A 22,816-nucleotide genomic window follows, 5' to 3' on the forward strand; every position below is an offset into this window, starting at 1 on the left:
AAAATTCCGACGTGTTTGTATCTATATATTTGGTTAACATCTATATCATTTTTGATTAATCATATCTTTTGCGGCAACAGAAAAGTAAAGTTTTCTAGTCTGTTTTATTTCCCCGGAGTAGCAAAGAAAGGTTGCTTTTTTTGCTAAACTTACTTAGTTGTATGAGTATCAAGAAAGATGCTGTAATAAGACACTTCCAACGTTCTTCGTAGGGTGGGTCACCCATTTCTACTTGCAGTCCACTAGTGGCTACATTTGTATATGCACCTATACAAATTCGAAGTGCTTGACTTTGCACACGGTCCCGAATTTTCTTTAAATAATGTGAGACAGAGTTGTATACTTCACATACGTAGTCTATTTTAGATCTTATCAGTGCAATATATCATAGGTACTTGGGGACAGGACAATTTGTTTTGCCCTCCCCCTTTTTTCCAAAATCCGTTTTTTTTTCTGTTAATTTCATATTATACGAACATAAATATACTAAAAATAACTTGTATTGGCTATTTACTATCAATTCCAGGTTTACTATCCACAGCGGTCACTGATATATTATATATTAGAGAATTCTCTCTATATGATGTATCAGTGACCGCTGTGGATAGTAAACTTGCAATTGATAGTAAATAGCCAATACAAGTTATTTGTAGTATATTTATTTTCGTATAAAACAGAAAAACGCGTAAATAATTGAAATTAATAGAAAACAAAAAAATAACGGATTTTGGTAAAATGGGGTAGGGCAAAACAAATTGTCCTGTCCCCAAGTACCTATGCAATATAAATGTTTCTAAGAGAATGACTATTAGTACCAGTTAGAAGTTTCATACAATTTAAGACTTTACTGCATTTATTCTCCAGTGAATATAACCAATATTTTTACCACACAACCGTTTTGAATGTCGGGAAACAGAACAATTATCAATACATGTGGGGAGATCTTTTACCATAATATTGAATAATGTCGGGCCTTGAGGGGTACCATTTTGAATCGTGCGAGTATCAGAGAGAGTGTTATTTATTTTGACCTGTATGGTTCTGTTAGTAAGAAAACAATTAACCCAACCAGAGACATATATATACATGACATTGTGTATTTATGTGTCTGACCCAACCAAGCATATGTTTCATAGGTATCGTTACCATGGTTACGAAGTGGACATTTGTGAATAATTTAAAAACGGCTTGTAATATTTTCTAGCAGTTAAAATTGCAAATAAAATAGTTAAACCGTATACAATCATTTACTTTGTCAGATTCTTGAAGAAAAAATACCGTTAAATTCTAATTTGTTAGCATGGTAGAGCAGTTTAAGGTTGCATATTTTGTATTTAGTTTATACTGATGTTAAAGTATTGACATGTACAATTAACTGAATCACTTATTTCTCACTTCTCACCATTATTTGAAAAAGGCCCAGATACTATTTAGAATGAAAAAAGTTTAATTGAAGAAATAAAAAAGTATTTCACAAAATTTCATGTAACGAATGAAGAAAATACGTTAACAAATTAAGAAACGGCATTTACACATTTTAAAGAAGTTACATTTCACAAATCAAGAAATGTAGAAATCAGAGTCATGTAACGGATGGAAAAATATGAATGATTCGTTCATTGTTGAAGACCCTACATCAATTGTCAAGATGAAGAACAGGAATAAAAGCCCTGTTCATTGATAATTTTCTATGTTTTCTGTGTATTGTGTGCGATTTTGTCCCATGTACATTTAATCCATATCCTTTCATTTTCTATTGATCCTAGAGTTTGTCTCTAGTGCTGTGCGGAGGCAGTAGAACGTTGCCCCGTGCTTGAGGTGTATGCTCTTATTATATTTACAGTTATGGTGTGTTTGTTCATGTGAGAATTTCTCATATTAATACACCGTCAAAATTTCATGTTTGGTTGAATTTCTTCAAAATACTGGTCTGGTCATCTGTTTTGTATATTGCCCTGTTCATACTATTTTAAACTGCTACGTTTTCTTACATATATTTCGATATGCCCCGTGCTGTCTATCATTTGTTGTTTAGTTTTTATATGTATTGTCTATCATTTGTTGTTTAGTTTTTATATGTATTGTCTATCATTTGTTGTTTCGAAATTATTGGTCTTTTGTTGGGTAATGTATGACAAATATATGTTGAAAAACCTCGCCCGTAATTATAAATTATGTAATTCATTAACTGCTCCCGACATGTGTAACTTCAAGGCATATATATTTAAGCGGCGATCGATGTCTTTCAAAATTACTGCACTTTTCTTGTATCCCTGGTGCTTTCGACTGGAGAACCGTCGTACACAAGCATCGCACAAGTTGGCACTCCGAGGCGGGTGGGGAGCAAGAAGGTGAACTGTGGTTTATTTTTATCAATAGTACCGCTTAAGTCGACGCTAGGGGCCGTCTTGACCTTGTTGTAGGGTATGAATGATTCGTTCATTTTTGAAGACCCTACATCAACTGTCAAGATGAAGAACAGGAATAAAAGTCCTGTTCATTGATAATTTTCTGTGTTTTCTATGTATTGTGTGCGATTTTGTCCCATGTACATTTACTCCATATCCTTTCATTTTCTATGTAATGATGTTACCAAGGATTTGTATAGTTACTATACCCCCCCCCCCACCACCCCAATGCCCCCCCCCCCCCCCCCACCACCACCCCAATGTGATTTGGTTATTTTGGTATTGTGGTAAAAAAGTAAGTGTGTGAAAAATTATTATGCATATAAAAGTACACAGCTTCTTAATGTTCCAAGTAATTTTTTACATCTTTTTTGAATGAGCTTGTACTTGAGGTCAATTTTTTCAGGGATATTGATTCACTTGATGCTTTTGTCCATGTTAACTTTTTTGTAGAACTAATTGTTATTTTCACTGTTTCTCTCTATGCATTATAGTATTTAAAAAATGAAAACAACGTCTTATAAATTTCATGAGTACAAAGCGCTTTTCAGGATTTACTTCCATCAGGAAGCTCAAGGCTGAATATTTGAAAGTCAATGATGTATAATAACTAAAACAGTTCAACAGCTATATGACCAAAAATGACCTAAAAATAATAGAAAAATCCATCTAAGGTTAACTTTAACAGGGGGAGTTGAAACTTTTAAAGTTTCTTGATAATTTTTTAATTCATAAACTGACAATATAAGAAAGGTTTGATATAAATCATGTCAGTATCGAAGTATTGACTACTGAGCTGATGATATCTTTGGGGACTGATAGTCTAACAGCAGCGTTCTTGACCCAAAATAAAAACCAAAAAAAATTACATCTTAAGCGCAATTACTCCAAATTGGATTGTCTAATTTTTCTGAAAATTACATAGAGATAAATCTGACCAGCTGCATAGGCGGATCCAAGGGGGGGGGGGCACTGGCGGGGCCCGGGCCCCCCATTTTGTGGAAAAAATTTGGTTGATTATATAGGGAATCACTGAGGCATGACTGGCGGGCCCCCCTTAGGTCAGACAGACCCAAGGAACCCAGTGTCTCGCCTATTTTTGCTGTTAATCGCAGGCTCAACAAAAATGAGGGAAAAAAAAATAAAAATATTCCTCTCGATACTATCTTTTGATTGTAAGAAGCTTCTGTCCAAGTTTAGTAAAATCCAGGATAGTTTATGAATCTAATAAATGTTTTAAAAACTTTAACTGCAGACTGTATGTAATGCTAACTGGAAGAAAAACTAAGTCCATTTATAAGTAAAATACGGAAAAACAGGAACAAAATTTCCTTCTAGATACTAGCTTTTGATTATTAACAAGCTTCTGTCCAAGTTTGGTACAAATCCAGGATAGTTCAAGAAAGTTATTAAAATTTTAAAAACTTTAACCACAGAGTGAATGTAATGTTTCCTGGCAGAAAAACTAAGTCCATTTAATAAGTAAAATACGGAAAAAATGGAATTTTTTTTTTACAAAATTTACTTCTGGATACTATCTTATGATCATAAACAAGCTTCTGTCTAGTTTGGTAGAAATCCAGGATAGTTAAAGAAAATTATCAAAATTTTAAAAACTTTAACCACAGAGTGAATGTAATGTTTCCTGTCAGAAAAACTAAGTCCATTTAGAGGTAAATTATCGGGAAAAAAATGGAATTTATTTTTTACAAAATTTACTTCTGGATACTATCTTATGATCATAAACAAGCTTCTGTCCTAGTTTGGTAGAAATCAAGGATAGTTTAAGAAAGTTATTAAAATTTCAAAAACTTTAACCACAGAGTGAATATTTGTGGACGCCGCCGCCGCCGCCGCCGCCGCCGACGACGACGCCGACGGAATGTAGGATCGCTATGTCTTTCTTTTTCGACAAAAGTCGAAGGCTCGACAAAAATGATACAAGACTAACAAAGGCCAGAGGCTCCTGACTTGAGACAGGCGCAAAAATGCGGCGGGGTTAACATGTTTTTTGAGATCTCAACCCTCCCCCTATACCTCTAGCCAATGTAGATCAATGTAGAAAAAACAAACGTACAACAGTACGCACAGTAAAACTCAGTTTAAGAGAAGTCCGAGTCCAATGTCAGAAAAAGAAAAAACAGAAAATAAACAAAATGACAATAATACATAAATAACAACAGTCTACTAGCAGTTACTGACATGCCAGCTCCAGACCTCAATTAAACTGATTGAAAGATTATGTCTTCATTATATGAATATCAGGCATGTATTATCAAAAAACGGATGATTTTGTGCATTTTTCAAACGAAAAAGCTTGAGGAAACCCTTGGCCGCAAATTAGGATCCAAAATGTTCTGTGACTAAAAGTTGCCAATGATGAAATTGAATCCCTAGACACAAAAAATTTCTGGATCATGGATGGAGGCCAAAGTAAATTATGTTGGTAAACTTGACACAGAGATATGTCTTGTTTTTTTAATTTTTTTTATAGTATTATGCAAATGTTGAAATCAAAATGGCAATATTTAAACATGTTAACTTTGCAAAATATTCAAGTCAATGAACCTTGACTGCTAAGGAGCAGGGCAAATTAAGCTCCATGGAAATAATATGTGACAATGCTCAAACAACTGCATACCAAATATCATCGACCTACCACTAGCTGTTCCCCATAAACTGACCTAATCGCAAACTAATACATGTTTACTAAGAAAAATTTCAAAGTCAATAGACCATGACTGAGGGGACGGGTCAAATAATCTCCATGGAAATAATATGTGACAATGCTTATACAACTGCATACCAAATATCATTGACCTAAACTGGACCTAATCACAAACTAGTATATTGTTGACACTGCAACTGACACCGCAACTTATACCACAGTCAGGAACAGTACACCCAAGTCTGTTTTTTTATACTTTGTCAAGGTGAGAAAAAAGCTTTCAAGAATTATTGAAAATTTGACCAAGAATGACATTACAACACAAATAATGCATATTTGAGGGGTCATTCCTTTCTTTTTTAATGTGATGTGCCAAAAAGAAGTTATTTTGTATTAATAGTTAGGATATAACTATTTCTATGTGAAATTTGTAGTATTTTGGCCTGATTAAAAAAAAAACATAAAAATTCTGGCCTTATAGTAGTTTCACCAGATATTTTTTTAAAAAGTTTACAACAAGGGTAGCCACGTGACAATAAAAGCTAATTTTCAGCAGAAAATGCACTACACAATCTTTACCTCCAAACATGGAAGTATTATATTGACAGGAACTCCAACGAAAAATTAGCACATTCCCATCCCACTGATTTCTTTAAGAAAATAAAAGGTTCCGACTCAGTTTGTCAAGTACGTGATAACTCCTTTGTGGGGTATCTGTGATGCCGCCTTCGCCTGTTCTTTTAACTTTAGCTGGTCTTATCACGTGATTTGGTATCGATTGTCTTATCTACCTACCAATGTAAATAAACACGGAAACTCCCGTGGTTATTTGTGAATCGCCACATGAATAACAATACCTGTTTCCGTTCAATAAATGAAGAACAAAGCTGAAAAGATCGAAAAAATCGGTCCATAGTTAACAGAATGACATAAGAAAATTAACTGCATTCGGAAAGAGGGCAAGCTTATTTTTAGTTTTGTTGAGTATGTTTTAATCATTGGAACTTGGAAATCGGGAAATATCCGATTAGGAAAATTACATGATTCTGAAGTAGAGTGTTTGCAAAAAATAATGTGATGCGCGTGTAGTGTGCCGGATGGTGCCGGATAACTCAAATTTAAAGTTAAAGATTGTAAACTTTTATCGAGTGTAACACAAATATTTATGGTTTTCTCTATCGTAAAATATCGTAAAATGTTATTAACTTATTTATCAAATATGTTTTAAAGACTAAAAGAGGTTAATAATTACACGCATGTGATGACCTCTACATAGCAATATCAGGTTACGAGACATGCAGATGAATTGTTACACCTTTTATAATAATTCCAAAGTTGTAAACAACCTTAAACATTCAACCTAGTCCGAGATTACTCTGACGTCTGACAGATTTATTTTTACGGATGGCTTTAAATATTTGTGGATGCATTTAAAGAACGATCACCATGATGGGCCCTAAGCAGTTTATTTTTTTTTTATCATGGAAACCAAATTAGAATTTATTTATGTGTTTAAAAGCTTAACAGTTCTGAAACATCTTACACCGTGTGCTAAGCAATTTATGATTTTGTTTCTTGTTTAATTGCATGAAATATTTGCCATTGGACTTTCAGTAAACAATAAATCAAAATATTTGATATTTTTTCGGATCAAAGCTCTTTAACCCCGTCCCCCCCGGCCAACTTTTGGATTAAATTTTTGTTGGAAATTCTTTCATTAAACACTTCAGTAAAATATTTGTCAAAGTTAGCAGTAAAACGCGATAATAATTACTGATAAAAACTTTTCCGTTTACTTTACATGAGAATTTTATGATTTTCAAGCCTAACTTGTATATAACAGTTACGCGTGTTTAGCCAACGGCACTCTCATGAATAAATCTTACTATTTTAAAATTGATTGTAACTTAAACTGAAATGTTTATGGCTTGTGAGTATTTTTACTCTTCAGTTTTTTTGGTTTTTTTTTGTCTTTTTAATCGGTGAAAACAGTCGCGGGGATTTCGTTTCGTTTCTTTTCTTTTTATTTGTTTTTAAGCAGCAAAACCCGTAAAAACTGACATTATATTTGTCATTCACATGGTCGGTAAATGTCATTTCCTTGACAATTAAGTACACATCCGGTTATTTCGGTATGTTCCGAAATTACGATCATTCACGAGGTTCCAAAAATTTTACCGGAACCCATGCATCCATAAGACAGTCGAGTTAATTAACAGATACTTAACGATTGTGCGGCATCGCACTATAAACGTTTGAAGTCCGCTTGTTGGAGTTCCTGTCAATATAATACTTCCATGCTCCAAATTAGCACATGTGAAACCACATAATTATACAAACTGACCACTAAAAACACAGCAAAAAATCTCATTTGTGTTTAGAGCACAGTGTAGCATGAAGGAACATTAAGACCAAAAAGGAGTTAAAAAAATTATTTTAAACCAAATGTACTCATTGTGTGCTTTGAAAAAATTGTACAATGGTTCACAAGTTTGTAAAACTTGTCTGATCCTATTTATATCCTGGACCTGAAATAAAATAATCATACACTTAACGTAACCAAGTGATTGAAATAAAATCCTGTGAAAAACCCTTCAGAAACCTCTTTCCTGTGACCTGCATTTGCCATCCAGATTTGGCAAACTAGATCTAAGATATCTAGTGATCAGATACACCTAGCTGCTTGCAGAAAACCATCAAAATGAACCTTGAACTGTATTTGATGATCCTTGATATTGTGTACAATTTCAAAGCATCAATTTGGTCAAATTATCCAGAAATTAAAGAAATACCGTTTTTTAAGGTAATCTTAAGGGCATTACTATTGAATGGGAAATGTGAAAAACATCAAAATCTAACTTGACCTGCACTTCATGGTCTATGACATTGTTTTTTTTTCAAGTGTTTGTTCTCAAGCAGTATAGTAAGTACCAGAAAACCAAATTTTTAAGGTATCTTGGGGCACATTTCTCTTGAATGGTAAATGTCAAAACCATATTAAAAGCAAACTAGACCTGTGTTCATTTCAACAGATTTGGTAAAGCAGTATTGTCATGGAAACCCAGATTTTAGCGGTAAATAAGGCATTTCTTGTTCAATGTAAATGTCAAAACAATCAAAATCAAACTTTTCCTGCATTTTATGGTCCATGACATTGCCTTGATATATTTTAATATATGTATATATATATAAAGTGCCTAGAAAATCAACCTAACAATGTTAGAGTAGATCTGATTCTTTACATCCTGCCCGACTGGGTCTGGAACCCTGTACTTTTCAGTTCATACTTCTACGACATCACCTACAACACCGCCTAGCATTGCGCAGACGCCTTATCTCCTTATCTAACTATAGCTGATTATATACTATATATAGTATCATAACTTCTTTCCCTCAAATAAATAGGCTCAACAAAACAAATGTTTGAATTGTTTTACAATTGTCATTTCGGGGGCTTTTATAGCTGACTATGCGGTATGGGTTTTGCTCATTGTTGAAGGCCGTACAGTGACCTATAGTTGTTAATTTCTATGTCATTTGGTCTCTTGTGGAGTGTTGTCTAATTGGCAATCACACCAGATCTTATTTTTATATATTCATACTGCCAATAACCCAGACAGCTTGAAGGACATAGGTTAAATGTATTTAGTGGAAAGAATCCTAACTACTTAAAGAAAAACACAACACAAATTTATGTTTTTTGACTAGCTCGAGTACTGCATATTGTGAGCTGCCGATTTAATAAGACAAATTACACACTATACATTATACAATATGAATTCAATAAGTTATACTAGAAAAATAATCTCATGTCAACCTTTTGCATTTGAAAAACTGAATAATCTCATGTCTACCTTTTGCATTTGAAAAACTGAATAATCTCATGTCAACCTTTTGCATTTGAAAAACTGAATAACTACATTTCAATGTTCCGTGGCCAACCAGGAAAAACCCATTTTAGGAAACCTGTGTCCTTTTGTCAATGCCAGCGAAACTCTAAGTGTAGGACCTCACTCCGGGAAATGAGTAAAAGAAAACATAATTTTGTTTGAATATATGTAAGTAAAAAGAAATCTTGTCATTAGGACTACGGCTATAAAAAATTTGGTACAAAAGTCGAAATACGATTATGTTTGTATAGCCATTCCACCTACATGAAAATTAATTTAAAAAATACAAAATTATGCAAATCTTTGTTCTCTTAAAGATCCTTAAAAAAAATACAATGTTCACAGTACAAATTTCAGTTCACTTTACAACCTAATTTTTGGTGCTAAAATTCCTACGCCTACATGTATTACATGTGTGCAAGAAGACAATCAATTCCTGTTATACTTATATGCCTTGGGAATTTTTTATTATTAAAAACAACATACATGAATATAACTCATAAGCATAAAAATATATGATAGATAACCTAAATAAAATCATTATAACTGCAGGCGACTTAGCCTTAAAAAAGAAGAAAACTATGAAAAAATATTAAAAGAAAGTTAATAACAGAAAGCAAAAGTTATGGTATGATTACAGTCTTAAGAAAATAAAACAAGAACTAGATCATAAATGCAATCGATTGCAAAAGTATAGCAATGACCAATACATTAGAGGGTCATATTTTAAATGCCTAAAACATTACAGAAAAACGAGAAAAGATAAATGTAAGTTAAAAAGTTATTTCGTTAATAAGCTAGATAATCTTAAAAATGAAAATCCTAAAGCCTATTGGAAATTAGTTGAAAAATTAAAAGGAGATAACAATGATAAAAAGGAAACAAATATCAGTTTGGAAGATTGGGAGAATCATTTTAAATCCCTAAATAAAAATACAACTGCTGAAAATGAATCAATTCTACAGGAGCTTAATAATTTAGAAAAAACTAATATTTTTAATGAATTAAGACTTTCAAGATTACAGAGTCTGAACTACTAAAAGCTATTAAATCTTTAAAGAATGGCAAATCCTGTGGATTAAATATGATACTAAATGAAATAATTAAATACTGCCAATCAATTTTTAACCCACTATTTTTAAAAGCTTTTAATAGATTTTTTTCTGCAGGAATCTATCCTAAAATATGGTCAAAGAGAATATTTCAACTATACATAAAAAGGGGTCAATATATGATCCTTCAAACTATAGAGGTATAACAATAAGTGACACTATTGGTCAACTTTTTAACAGAATATTAAATAATAGACTGACAGCCTTTTTTGAGAAGAAAAAACTCATTTGTAAAGAGCAAATTGGATTTAAAAGAGGATGTAGTACATCTGATCATATGTTTGTAATAAATACTCTTATACAAAAATACATTTGAAATAAATCCCAACCATTATATGCATGTTTTGTAGACATTAAACGTGCATTTGACTCTGTATGGCACCTAGGACTTTTCTATAAGCTTAAAAAAACTGGTGTCAGTTCAAAATTTTATAATATACTTAACAAAACAAAATACATTATCATATTCAAAAATATAAATTTGAAACTCTGACTACATGTTTCGGTTCCTAGTGCACCTTCATCAGGATAAAAACCATAGGCTAGTAAAAAAATAGTGAAGTGATAATTTGCATGTCGCAATGTCAACAAGGTGAGTAATTATAAATAGAAAATAAAAGATGATATGAAAGTAAACTTTAAAAAGAATGTTGAATAAAATTTGTGTATTAATAATGTGTTGAATCAACTTTCCAGAGGTTACTGCTTCCAAGTTGGCTTCACCCAGAGTTCATGCTTCTAATTGGCTTTGGTCTGCCAGAGGTTCTACTTCCAATCAGGTTCACCCGACAGAGATGCTCCCAAATGGCTTCGCAACGACAGACGGTACGTGCTTCCAATTAGCTTCACAAATTGTGAAATGCAAATTATCACTTGCGGATTTTGTACTCTTCTGTAGTTTTAGTTCTGATTTAGAATTTATCAAATACATTCTTTAACTGGTTTTAACAAGAGTTATATGAACCATTCCTATTGGAAACCTTTCCTTCAAGTTAGAAAGACCCCAAAGGGTGACTGGGGAATAGAAATATGGTCACGCTTGGTCTTCTTCAGACTGGCAGTGGGGCTTCTGTTTGGAAGTGAAGGATGTATGAATTCGCAGCCATGTCCGATCAGAATGGGGACGTTAAATCCAATGCCTTGTGTAGAGTGCCAAGCTGTATACATGTTAATAACCTTTGCAACAACTCTGAGGGATACGGAGAATTAATCAAACAATTATTTCCTTCAGCCACAGTAATAGTTATCTGAAAAAGAAATAGACACTTTTCAATTTTCTGTCATATTTTAAGAAACTGAAATAGGCAACAAATAGCAAACTGGGAATTACAATTAAAGGAGAGAAACTTTCCAAAATAATCATTTTTCCTTTCCTTAAACTTGACATGTCCTTCCAGAAAACATTAAATTGTAATAAGATTATAAAAACCATGGGAATTTACAAGATCTTAAATAAAAAAAGTTTATAAATCTATATAATAGTTCTTTCTTACCTTTAAAATTCAACTCCAATGGCCATTTCCAACATCAATCTGTAAGGACAAGCTGTAATGCTAACCTGAAATATATAATGCTTAGTCATTCAAAATAGTTAGAAAAGAATCTTTGTTGCTATACTTATGTTCATTATATAGAAATAGGTGATATATAACATATCAAGGTAAAAGACGATGCAGAGAACACATCAATGTGACGAAACCCAACAACACAAACAAATATGACTTCTATGTAATCAATTCAAATCTTTTAAACATTTATATGAGGACTTTGTCCCCAATTACAGTGGGAAAATCAATAAAACAAAAAATAAATATAAAAATAAATATACAAATGTAATCAAAATAATTAACTTTTTCAGTTTCCCGCATTTGTGCAGAAATCTTTTCTCTTCTTGTTTTACAACTCACAATGGCAAACAATCCTACCAAGTTTGAGAGCTTTCTGTCAAATGGTCTTAGGAGTTGCATTCATAAGGTGACACTGTTACAATACTCAAAATAAATAGTCAAAGTCCCATAGAAATGGCCAGGTCTAAATAATGGTATATGGCCTTTTTTAGGCGACCATACGGTATGGGATTTTTCTTATTGTTGAAGGCCATACCGTTGCCTATAATTGCTTTCATCCACTTCATTTGAACTTTGGTGGACAGTTGTCTCATTGGCAATCATACCACATCTCCATATTTTTATAACTATACATGACGGGAAACAATCCCATTACGTATGGGAGCTTTCTGTAAGAGTCTCGAGAGTTGTGGTGTTCAGAAGGTGTTTTATGGTCATAATACTTAAAATTGCAATCAACATCCCATCACTTCTTTAATAATAGTCGAATCAAAATAGTGGTTTATTATGGTCAACTACACATGATGGAAAACAATTTGACCAAGTATGAAGGCTTTCCGTCTAATCCTATATCCCGCTTATCATTGTAATAATAACCCTTGTAATTTCATGTCTCCTCCCAAACTGTTTCCCGCACAATACTTTCCCTTTCCCATGTCACGGTTATAAAAAATCGGCCAATCCCACTTCACACTTGGACCCCCATGAGACCACATGCCAGGCTTCTGTCATAAAAACTCACAGGCGTAACAAAATTCAAGGGCATTTACATAATCTGTAATCAACAAGTTCATAAATCTATGCAAAGGTTCTTTCTTACCTTAAAAGTCAGCTCCAATGATCATTCTAAACCTCAACCCATACTGAAAAGCAGTAATTATTGCTAGCCTGAAAAAGTAAAATGCTTAGTCAATAAAAATTCTTAAAAAATAAATAGAATCAGTGTTGGAATATTGCTTGCATATTATTGTGGATTTCTTTATTGTCTTGGGCACCAATTTATTTTATATTAAGGAACAATTGTATTTTTGTGGGTACTTCTTTTCGTGGTTTTGCCAAAGTCTGCATACAAAAATTAAGTCTTTACAATGACATCTATGTAACCAATTCAAATCTTTAGAACATTTAGTCAAGAAAAAAACAACATTTTACCTCTTACAACTTTAAGCCTTGAGCACATTTTATTTCCTTTAAACTTATTTTATAATAATAAAAGGAGTAGGCCTGGTAAGACCCCTTTTTGGCCCCAAAATATAGCATTTTTACAAATTTGTTAAAATGTAAACTTTTAGCTATTTATTGCAAAGAAGAATACTTCTGTTCCATTAATATGGGCTGATTTTGACAATACAATGCACATGCATCGGGTAATAACATCAGAAATTCATGCAATATTACTGAAATCTTCACAATTTTAGCATTTGTGCTAATTTTACGGTGGTTTTTGTCTAAAATGGAAGTGGCCGCATTTGTGTTCCGTCTTAATATTTAAATATATGTTGTATTTGATGATAATACATAACATATATAAAGGTTGAGACTGAACACAAATGCAGCCACTTTCATTTTAGACAAAAACCATCTGAAAAGTGACATTTTATGAATTATTTGATAGATTTTTCGTATTTAAGCCTCTATTTGAGCGTCTTTAAATAAATGACCAAATCAGTCCAAATCTTTTACATACACTAATTGAATCGACTGAAGTAGACACTTGCGTGTTTAAAAAATGTCAAAAATCTTACATTAGATGTACTTCGAATATTAGGCCAAAACGAGCCCTTACCAGACCTTCTCCTTTGTTTAAATAGAGGAATTATATACCTACTTGTATATTAGAAATATTATACCACCAAGTCTTACTCCCCATTCATGAAAACATTGGCACTAAAGTAACCTAAAAAGGAATTAGAATTGACACAAATTATATATTTTACAAATTTGTTAAATTGCCAACCTAATTTTTTTTTTAAATTCTGTATTCTAATTGCATAATAGTGAGTTATCTCCTACTGAAAGAAACATTCTTGCTGTTTATTGTACTAGTCTCCCCTTGAAGGATAAAATTCTATCTCAGGATTTACTTTTCACGTTATAAAATTTTATTTGTGTACCTGGAAAACATTTATCAAACTGATAAATTATCTATTTCTGTGTGTTGAAAATGTGCAAAATAAGAAAAATGTGTGTTGCCTTATGTACTTTATCACATTTTTCTAGATAATGTGCAGAAATTGGTTGGCTTAAATATACTTGCATTATTTCTTTCATGTCATGGCCTCAGACTTGGGTGAAGATTAATGTAATAATTAATCTTCCTTGGAGCTTCAATATAGAAAGAAAAAACTGGCATTAATGGCAGCGAACATCATTGGTCAATTGCCCTTTTAGACTATATATCATTCATTATTTTCATTTTAAATAGTAATGAAGACAGTTAAATGATATAATAATTATTTCCAAAATTAATGTGTGCTTCGAAGTATCAGAAAATGGTGGCTAAGTTAACCAAAACAATCTGATGTGTACATTTTGAACAGAAAACAATCTAAATCAAGCCATATTTTCCCAATTACTTAAAAAAAAAAAATGCAGATAAATATGTATATATCCAAATTGTCAATGTTAAGCGACTATTTGTTGTAATAATTATTTCAGAAATTAATGTGATGCATGTTTTATGTCAAATCCTAAATTGGGGTATAAGTATATTTAATATTACAATACATTCTTATTAAAATATATTTTACAAGAGTATAAATTTGACAAAGAAATTTTGGACCATTTTGTAATGAAATTTCAAGCAGTTTTTCCAGGAGAAAACTGATTTTAAATACCTAACAAATATTATAATAGTTTAAAGTACAATTGTAATAACCAAATACTTACATGTTATTTATCTCCAATTTTCAATGAAATAATCTTCATCTTCTGCGACTGAAACTTGGTAAGGCCTGCTACTTTAAGCATCTTGTCCTGGTCTTCACCAATGGCTCTATTTTCAGGGTCTATGCTATAAACATCTTCTTCATAGTATCTGATCAAAAACAAAATTATTTTAGACAGCTGCTGGTAAACTCAAATAAAATATACATATATTCAACAGTGAGCCAAAAAAAAAACCAAAACAGTTCAAAAATATCAAACCAAATATAAAACTTTCAATAAAGTTTGCTTATTTAAAAAATAAAACTTTTTTCAAAATATAAAGAAAGAAAAAACTGGCATTAATGGCAGCTAACATCATTGGTCAATTGCTCTTTTTGGCTATATATCATTGGTCAATTGCTCTTTATGACTATATATCATTAACTATTTTCATTTTAAATCTTTATTTTAAACAGTAATAAAGAGGGTTTAATGATATAATCATTATTTTCGAAATTAATGTGTGCCTCAAATTATCACAAGTTGGTGGCTATTCAAAACAATCTGATGTATACACTTGAACAGAAATGATTAAAATTCAACTGAATTTCAAACAATCTAAATCAGGTCATATTTTCCCAATTACTTATAGAAAAATGCAGATGAATATGTAAATTTCCAGGGAAAACTGATTTTAATGACCTAACAAATATGAACATAGTTTTAAGTACAATTATATTGCTTGCATATTATTGTGGATTTATTTATTTTATATTAAAGAACAATTGTATTTTTGTGGGTACTTCATTTCGTGGTTTTGCCAAAGTCTGCATACAAAAATTAAGTCTTTACAATGACATCCATGTAACCATTTCAAATCTTTAGAACATTTAGTCAAGAAAAAAACAACATTTTACCTCTTACAACTTTAAGCCTTGAGCACATTTTATTTCCTTTAAACTTATTTTATGATAATAAAAGGAGTAGGCCTGGTAATACCCCTTTTTGGCCCCAAAATATAGCATTTTTACAAATTTGTTAAAATGTAAACTTTTAGCTATTTATTGCAAAGAAGAATACTTTTGTTCCATTAATATGGGCTGATTTTGACAATACAATGCACATGCATCGTGTAATAACATCAGAAATTCATGCAATATTACTGAAATCTTCACAATTTTAGCATTTGTGCTAATTTTACGGTGGTTTTTGTCTAAAATGGAAGTGGCTGCATTTGTGTTCCGTCTTAATATTTAAATATATGTTGTATTTGATGATAATACATAACATATATAAAGGTTGAGACTGAACACGAATGCGGCCACTTTCATTTTAGACAAAAACCATCTGAAAAGTGACATTTTATGGATTATTTGATAGATTTTTCGTATTTAAGCCTCTATTTGAGCGTCTTTAATGACCAAATCAGTCCAAATCTTTTACATACACTAATTGAATCGACTGAAGTAGACACTTGCGTGTTTAAAAAATGTCAAAAATCTTTCATTAGATGTACTTCGAATATTCGGCCATAACGAGCCCTTACCAGACCTTCTCCTTTGTTTAAATAGAGGAATTATATACCTACTTGTATATTAGAAATATTATACCACCAAGTCTTACTCCCCATTCATGAAAACATTGGCACTAAAATAACCTAAAAAGGAATTAGAATTGACACAAATTATATATTTTACAAATCTGTTAAATTGCCAACCTAAATTTTTCTTTTAAATTCTGTATTCTAATTGCATAATAGTGAGTTATCTCCTACTGAAAGAAACATTCTTGCTGTTTATTGTACTAGTCTCCCCTTGAAGGATAAAATTCTATCTCGGGATTTACTTTTCACGTTATAAAATTTTATTTGTGTACCTGTAAAACATTTTTCAAACTGATAAATTATCTATTTCTGTGTTGTAAATGTGCAAAATAAGAAAAATGTGTGTTGCCTTATGTACTTTATCACATTTTTCTAGATAATGTGCAGAAATTGGTTGGCTTAAATATACTTGCGTTATTTCTTTCATGTCATGGCCTCAGACTTGGGTGAAGATTAATGTAATAATTAATCTTCCTTGGAGCTTCAATATAGAAAGAAAAAACTGGCATTAATGGCAGCGAACATCATTGGTCAATTGCCCTTTTAGACTATATATCATTCATTATTTTCATTTTAAATAGTAATGAAGACAGTTAAATGATATAATAATTATTTCCAAAATTAATGTGTGCTTCGAATTATCAGAAATGGTGGCTAAGTTAACCAAAACAATCTGATGTGTACATTTAGAACAGAAAACAATCTAAATCAAGCCATATTTCCCCAATTACTTAAAAAAAAAAATGCAGATAAATATGTATATATCCAAATTGTCAATGTTAAGCGACTATTTGTTGTAATAATTATTTCAGAAATTAATGTGATGCATGTTTTATGTCAAATCCTAAATTGGGGTATAAGTATATTTAATATTACAATACATTCTTATTAAAATATATTTCACAAGAGTATAAATTTGACAAAGAAATTTTGGAACATTTTGTAATGAAATTTCAAGCAGTTTTTCCAGGAGAAAACTGATTTTAAATACCTAACAAATATTATAATAGTTTAAAGTACAATTGTAATAACCAAATACTTACATGTTATTTATCTCCAATTTTCAATGAAATAATCTTCATCTTCTGCGACTGAAACTTGGTAAGGCCTGCTACTTTAAGCATCTTGTCCTGGTCTTCGCCAATGGCTCCATTTTCAGGGTCTATGCTGTAAACATCTTCTTCATAGTATCTGAAACAAAAACAAAATTATTTTAGACAGCTGCTGGTAAACTCAAATAAAATATACATATATTCAATAGTGAGCCAAAAAAAACCAAAAACAGTTCAAAAATATCAAACCAAAAAAAAAACTTTTTTCAAAATATAAAGAAAGAAAAAACTGGCATTAATGGCAGCCAACATCATTGGTCAATTGCTCTTTTTGACTATATATCATTAACTATTTTCATTTTAAATCTTTATTTTAATCAGTAATGAAGACGGTTTAATGATATAATCATTATTTTTGAAATTAATGTGTGCGTCAAATTATCACATGTTGGTGGCTTTTCAAAACAATCTGATGTATACACTTGAACAGAAATGATTAAAGTTCAACTTAATTTCAAACAATCTAAATCAGGTCATATTTTCCCAATTTCTTATAGAAAAATGCAGATGAATATGTAAATTTCCAGGGAAAAACTGATTTTAATGACCTAACAAATATGAACATAGTTTTAAGTACAATTGTATAACCAAATACTTACATGCTTCTCATTTCCAATATTCAATGAAACAATCTTCATGTTCTGTGACTGACTGGAACTTGGTAAGGCCTGCTACTGTAATAGAACTAAAATTATAATTAGACTAAAATTAAATATACTTTCCTTTAATTTTCTTGTCCTGGTCTTCGTCAATGGCTCCATTTTCGGGGTCTTTGCTGTAAACATCTTCTTCATAGTATCTGAAACAAAAACAAAATTATTTATAGACAGATGCTGATAGACTCAAATAAAATTTACATATATTCAACAGTGAGCCAAAAAAAAAACCAAAACAGTTCAAAAATATCAAACCAAATATAAAACTTTCAATAAAGTTTGCTTATTTAAAAAATAAAACTTTTTTCAAAATATAAAGAAAGAAAAAACTGGCATTAATGGCAGCCAACATTATTGGTCAATTGCGCTTTTTGACTATATATCATTAACTATTTTCATTTTAAATCTTTATTTTAATCAGTAATGAAGACGGTTTAATGATATAATCATTATTTTCGAAATTAATGTGTGCCTCAAATGATCACAAGTTGGTGGCTATTCAAAACAATCTGATGTATACACTTGAACAGAAATGATTAAAATTCAACTGAATTTCAAACAATTTAAATCAGGTCATATTTTTCCAATTACTTGTAGAAAAATGCAGATGAATATGTAAATTTCCAGGGAAAAACTGATTTTAATGACCTAACAAATATGAACATAGTTTTAAGTACAATTGTATAACCAAATACTTACATGCTTCTCATTTCCAATCTTCAATGAAACAATCCATGTTCTGTGACTGACTGGAACTTGGTAAGGCCTGCTACTGTAATAGAACTAAAATTATAATTAGACTAAAATTAAATATACTTTCCTTTAATTTTCTTGTCCTGGTCTTCGTCAATGGCTCCATTTTCGGGGTCTCTGCTGTAAACATCTTCTTCATAGTATCTGAAACAAAAACAAAATTATTTATAGACAGATGCTGATAAACTCAAATAAAATTTACATATATTCAACAGTGAGCAAAAAAAAAAAAGACAGTTCAAAAATATCAAACCAAATATAAAACTTTTAATAAAGTTTGCTTATTTAAAAAATAAAACTTTTTTCAAAATATTTAGAAAAAAAAACTGGCATTAATGGCACCCGACATCATTGGTCAATTGCTCTTTTTGACTATATATCATTAACTTTTTTCATTTTAAATCTTTATTTTAATCAGTAATGAAGACGGTTTAATGATATAATCATTATTTTCAAAATTAATGTGTGCGTCAAATTATCACAAATTGGTGGCTTTTCAAAACAATCTGATGTATACACTTGAACAGAAATGATTAAAATTCAACTCAATTTCAAACAATCTAAATCAGCTCATATTTTCCCAATTACTTGTAGAAAAATGCAGATGAATATGTAAATTTCCAGGGAAAAACTGATTTAAATGACCTAACAAATATGAACATAGTTTTAAGTACAATTGTATAACCAAATACTTACATGCTTCTCATTTCCAATCTTCAATGAAACAATCTTCATGTTCTGTGACTGACTGGAACTTGGTAAGGCCTGCTACTGTAATAGAACTAAAATTATAATTAGACTAAAATTAAATATACTTTCCTTTAATTTTCTTGTCCTGGTCTTCGTCAATGGCTCCATTTTCGGGGTCTTTGCTGTAAACATCTTCTTCATAGTATCTGAAACAAAAACAAAATTATTTATAGACAGATGCTGATAGACTCAAATAAAAGTTACATATATTCAACAGTGAGCAAAAAAAAAAAAAAGACAGTTCAAAAATATCAAACCAAATATAAAACTTTTAATAAAGTTTGCTTATTTAAAAAATAAAACTTTTTTCAAAATATTTAGAAAGAAAAAACTGGCATTAATGGCAGCCGACATCATTGGTCAATTGCTCTTTTTGACTATATATCATTAACTTTTTTCTTTTTAAATCTTTATTTTAATCAGTAATGAAGACGGTTTAATGATATAATCATTATTTTCAAAATTAATGTGTGCGTCAAATTATCACAAATTGGTGGCTTTTCAAAACAATCTGATGTATACACTTGAACAGAAATGATTAAAATTCAACTGAATTTCAAACAATCTAAATCAGCTCATATTTTTCCAATTACTTGTAGAAAAATGCAGATGAATATGTAAATTTCCAGGGAAAAACTGATTTTAATGACCTAACAAATATGAACATAGTTTTAAGTACAAATGTATAACCAAATACTTACATGCTTCTCATTTCCAATCTTCAATGAAACAATCCATGTTCTGTGACTGACTGGAACTTGGTAAGGCCTGCTACTGTAATAGAACTAAAATTATAATTAGACTAAAATTAAATATACTTTCCTTTAATTTCTTGTCCTGGTCTTCGTCAATGGCTCCATTTTCGGGGTCTTTGCTGTAAACATCTTCTTCATAGTATCTGAAACAAAAACAAAATTATTTATAGACAGATGCTGATAAACTCAAATAAAATTTACATATATTCAACAGTGAGCAAAAAAAAAAAGACAGTTCAAAAATATCAAACCAAATATAAAACTTTTAATAAAGTTTGCTTATTTAAAAAATAAAACTTTTTTCAAAATATTTAGAAAGAAAAAACTGGCATTAATGGCAGCCAACATCATTGGTCAATTGCACTTTTTGACTATATATCATTAACTATTTTCATTTTAAATCTTTATTTTAATCAGTAATGAAGACGGTTTAATGATATAATCATTATTTTCGAAATTAATGTGTGCCTCAAATGATCACAAGTTGGTGGCTATTCAAAACAATCTGATGTATACACTTGAACAGAAATGATTAAAATTCAACTGAATTTCAAACAATTTAAATCAGGTCATATTTTTCCAATTACTTGTAGAAAAATGCAGATGAATATGTAAGTTTCCAGGGAAAAACTGATTTTAATGACCTAACAAATATGAACATAGTTTTAAGTACAATTGTATAACCAAATACTTACATGCTTCTCATTTCCAATATTCAATGAAACAATCTTCATGTTCTGTGACTGACTGGAACTTGGTAAGGCCTGCTACTGTAATAGAACTAAAATTATAATTAGACTAAAATTAAATATACTTTCCTTTAATTTTCTTGTCCTGGTCTTCGTCAATGGCTCCATTTTCGGGGTCTTTGCTGTAAAAATCTTCTTCATAGTATCTGAAACAAAAACAAAATTATTTATAGACAGATGCTGATAAACTCATATAAAATTTACATATATTCAACAGTGAGCAAAAAAAAAAAGACAGTTCAAAAATATCAAACCAAATATAAAACTTTTAATAAAGTTTGCTTATTTAAAAAATAAAACTTTTTTCAAAATATTTAGAAAGAAAAAACTGGCATTAATGGCAGCCAACATCATTGGTCAATTGCTCTTTTTGACTGTATATCATTAACTATTTTCATTTTAAATCTTTATTTTAATCAGTAATGAAGACGGTTTAATGATATAATCATTATTTTTGAAATTAATGTGTGCGTCAAATTATCACGTTGGTGGCTTTTCAAAACAATCTGATGTATACACTTGAACAGAAATGATTAAAGTTCAACTGAATTTCAAACAATCTAAATCAGGTCATATTTTCCCAATTTCTTATAGAAAAATGCAGATGAATATGTAAATTTCCAGGGAAAAACTGATTTTAATGACCTAACAAATATGAACATAGTTTTAAGTACAATTGTATAACCAAATACTTACATGCTTCTCATTTCCAATATTCAATGAAACAATCTTCATGTTCTGTGACTGACTGGAACTTGGTAAGGCCTGCTACTGTAATAGAACTAAAATTATAATTAGACTAAAATTAAATATACTTTCCTTTAATTTTCTTGTCCTGGTCTTCGTCAATGGCTCCATTTTCGGGGTCTTTGCTGTAAACATCTTCTTCATAGTATCTGAAACAAAAACAAAATTATTTATAGACAGATGCTGATAAACTCAAATAAAATTTACATATATTCAACAGTGAGCCAAAAAAAAAACCAAAACAGTTCAAAAATATCAAACCAAATATAAAACTTTCAATAAAGTTTGCTTATTTAAAAAATAAAACTTTTTTCAAAATATAAAGAAAGAAAAAACTGGCATTAATGGCAGCCAACATCATTGGTCAATTGCGCTTTTTGACTATATATCATTAACTATTTTCATTTTAAATCTTTATTTTAATCAGTAATGAAGACGGTTTAATGACATAATCATTATTTTCGAAATTAATGTGTGCCTCAAATGATCACAAGTTGGTGGCTATTCAAAACAATCTGATGTATACACTTGAACAGAAATGATTAAAATTCAACTGAATTTCAAACAATTTAAATCAGGTCATATTTTTCCAATTACTTGTAGAAAAATGCAGATGAATATGTAAATTTCCAGGGAAAAACTGATTTTAATGACCTAACAAATATGAACATAGTTTTAAGTACAATTGTATAACCAAATACTTACATGCTTCTCATTTCCAATATTCAATGAAACAATCTTCATGTTCTGTGACTGACTGGAACTTGGTAAGGCCTGCTACTGTAATAGAACTAAAATTATAATTAGACTAAAATTAAATATACTTTCCTTTAATTTTCTTGTCCTGGTCTTCGTCAATGGCTCCATTTTCGGGGTCTTTGCTGTAAACATCTTCTTC

General features: G+C 30.7%; 3 long non-coding RNA genes across 5 annotated transcripts in view; 1 reads left to right on the forward strand and 2 right to left on the reverse strand.

Moving 5' to 3' along the window:
• Positions 1-8,766: 8,766 nt before the first annotated feature.
• On the reverse strand, positions 8,767-16,450 carry LOC127733199 (uncharacterized). Of its 3 annotated transcripts, XR_007996900.1 has the most exons (5): positions 13,754-13,816; positions 12,746-12,813; positions 11,572-11,636; positions 8,931-11,325; positions 8,767-8,893 (listed from the first exon to the last, which is right to left on the reverse strand). It is a non-coding gene; the product is annotated as an uncharacterized LOC127733199 (long non-coding RNA). The 3 variants fall into 3 exon arrangements; XR_007996899.1 differs by lacking the exon at positions 13,754-13,816 and adding an exon at positions 16,382-16,450 and having other exon boundaries at positions 8,767-11,325; XR_007996898.1 differs by having other exon boundaries at positions 8,767-11,325.
• Positions 10,765-22,816, forward strand: part of LOC127733205 (uncharacterized) — a 46,399-nt gene continuing 34,347 nt past the window's right edge. Inside the window, exon 1 of the long non-coding RNA XR_007996906.1 lies at positions 10,765-10,903. This is a non-coding gene — a long non-coding RNA (uncharacterized LOC127733205). The remainder of the gene's footprint in view (positions 10,904-22,816) is intronic.
• LOC127733207 (uncharacterized) lies at positions 16,811-20,484 on the reverse strand. Its single transcript, XR_007996909.1, has 6 exons — positions 20,369-20,484; positions 19,614-19,813; positions 18,864-19,061; positions 18,108-18,307; positions 17,440-17,587; positions 16,811-16,877 (listed from the first exon to the last, which is right to left on the reverse strand). It is a non-coding gene; the product is annotated as an uncharacterized LOC127733207 (long non-coding RNA).

Source organism: Mytilus californianus, unplaced genomic scaffold, assembly GCF_021869535.1.
Source record: "Mytilus californianus isolate M0D057914Y unplaced genomic scaffold, xbMytCali1.0.p SCAF_3, whole genome shotgun sequence".
NCBI classification, from domain to species: Eukaryota; Metazoa; Mollusca; class Bivalvia; order Mytilida; family Mytilidae; genus Mytilus; species Mytilus californianus.